Here is a 2,814-nt window from a genome sequence, read left to right on the forward strand (position 1 = left end):
GCAAAAATGCTCAATATCACTAATCATCAGAAAAATGCAAATTACAATCATAACGAGATATTATGTCATACCTGTCAGAATGGCTATCAACAAGTGCAGGCAAGAATGCAGAGAAAAGGGAAACTTTGTGCACTTTTGCTTGATTGCAAATTGGTATAGCCACTATGGAAAACAGTTTGGAGGTTCCTCAAAAATTAAAAATAGTACTACCTTATGACTTAGCAATTATACTTCTGGATATTTATTTGAAGAAAACCAAAACAGTCTTTGGGATCTTACAATCTGCAGTCAAGTCATGGGCTTCATGTCCCCAAAGCCCCAGGCTTTGCCTGGATGCTCAAGGAGGGAGCGAAGCATTTTTCAACATTAGAAGAAGCAGTGTACAGGAACATACCAGTTTGCAAGAAGCTTGCCCAAATGACTCATACAGAGTATGGACCAAATGGAATGAACAAAATGGTTATCAAACACCTGGAGAAGTTGTTTGTGATGAATGATGTAGTGACTATTTTAAGAGAGCTAGAAGTACAGCATCCTGCTGCAAAAATGATCGCAATGGTCTCTCACATGCAGGAGTAGAGGTTGGAGATGGCACAAACTTTGTCCTTATGTTTGCTGGAGCTCTTCTGGAATTAGCTGGAGAACTTGTCAGAATTGGTCTGTCAGTTTCAGAGGTCATAGAAGGTTATGAAATAGCCTACAGAAAAGCCCATGAGATTCTTCCTGATTTGGTATGCTGTTCCGCAAAAACTCTTCGAGATGTTGATGAAGTGTCATCTCTACTTCATACCTCCATAATGAGTAAACAGTATGGTAATACTGGCCAAACTTATTGCTCAAGCATGTGAATCAATTTTTCTTGATTCTAGCATTTCAATGTTGATAACATCAGAGTTTGTAAGATTCTGGGCTCTAATATTTATTTCTCTTCAGTATTACATGGCATGGTTTTTAAGAAGGAAACTAAAAGATGATGTAACATCTGTTAAAGATACAAAAACAGCAGTGTACTCTTGTCCTTTTGATGGCATGATAACAGACACTAAGAGGATGATATTGATGAAGACTGCTGAAGAATTGATGAATTTTAGTAAAGGAGAAGAAAATCTTATGGATGCACAAGTCAAAGCTATTGTTGATATCGGTGCAAATGTCATCATTACTAAGTGGCTAAGTGGCAGACATAGCTCTTCATCATGCAAACAAATACAATATTATGTTGGTGAGGTTGAACTCAAAATGGGATCTCAGAAGGCTATGTAAAACAGTTGGTGCTACAGCTCTTCCTAGATTTACTCCTCCTGTGCTTGAAGAAATGGGACATTGCAACAGTGTTTACCTCAGAATTTGGAGAAACACAGGTGATTGTTTTCAAGCATGATAAGGAAGATGAGGCCATTTCCACCATAGTGCTTCGAGGTTCTACAGACAATCTGATGGATGATATAGAAAGGGCAGTAGATGATGATGTTAATACTTTCAAAGTTCTCACAAGGGATAAACGTCTTATACCTGGAGGTGGAACAACAGAAATTGAGTTGGCCAAACAGGTCACAGCATATGGAGAGACATGTCCTGGACTGGAACATTATGCCATTAAGAAATTTGCCAAGGCATTTGAAACTATTCTCTGGGCACTGGCAGGGAACTCTGGGGTTAAGGCCAATGAAGTAATCTCTAAACTTTATGTAGTACATCAAGAAAGAGATAAAAATGTTGGATTAAATATTGAGATATGGAGGCTAAAGTTCCTGCTGTAAAGGACATGTTGGAGGCTGGTATTCTAGATATTTACCTAGAAAAATATCAGGCTATCAACCTGGCCACTAATGCTGACTTCACTGTACTTAGAGTGGAACAGATCATCATGGCAAAACCAGCTAGTGGACCCAAACTTCCAAGTGGGAAGAAAGACCGGGATGATTACCAAAATGATTGAATGATTTATTTTTTACTGTGGGCAAAGGCTGTAGGTATAGTAGTATTCTAGGAATTGCCTGATTTTTTCCTATTCTTAAATTAAGAAGTGTTTTGTGTTTATAACCTTGAGTGTTTGATACAATAAATGTGTTGTTACAAAAAAACCCCCACCAGAACTAATTTGAAAATATATATGCACCCCTATGCTCACTGCAGTATTATTTATAATAACCAATGTATGAAAACAACATAAGTGCCTATCAATAGACAACTGGATAAAGAAATTGTGATACACACACACACACACACACACACACACACACACACACTGGAATATTACTCAGACATGAAAAATGAAACCTTACCATTTGTAAAAATGTGGATGGTATTATGCTAAGTGAAATAAGTCAGACAGAGAAAAACATACTATATGATTATGCTAAGTGAAATAAGTCAGACAGAGAAAAACATACTACATGATTTCACTTATATATGGACTCTCAAAAACAAAATAAACAAAGAAACAAAAGGAAAACAGAATCATAGATGTAGAGAACAAACTGGTCATTGCCAAAAGAGAGGGGGGTTTGAAGTTGGATAAAAAAGGCGAAGGGATTAAGAAGTACAAATTGGTAGTTAAAAATAGTCATGAGATGTGAAGTACAAAATAGAGAATATAATCAATAACATTGTAATTGATATGTATAGTGCCAGATGGGCATTAGACTAACTGGAGGAATCACTTCGTAAATTATATAAATGTCTAATCTTATTCTATACAACTGAAACTCATATAAAATAATATGGAACATCAAGTCTAATTGAAAAATTAAAATTGAAAACTAATTAACTAAATAAATAAATGTATACACACACAAAAGAAAATAGCTTATC

The 2,814-nt window shown here is 36.0% G+C and overlaps 1 pseudogene; it reads left to right on the plus strand.

Moving 5' to 3' along the window:
• Positions 1–306: 306 nt before the first annotated feature.
• Positions 307–1,939, plus strand: LOC102888076 (annotated as a pseudogene).
• Positions 1,940–2,814: the final 875 nt, after the last annotated feature.

Source organism: Pteropus alecto, unplaced genomic scaffold (genome assembly GCF_000325575.1).
Source record: "Pteropus alecto unplaced genomic scaffold, ASM32557v1 scaffold22, whole genome shotgun sequence".
Lineage (NCBI taxonomy): Eukaryota > Metazoa > Chordata > Mammalia > Chiroptera > Pteropodidae > Pteropus > Pteropus alecto.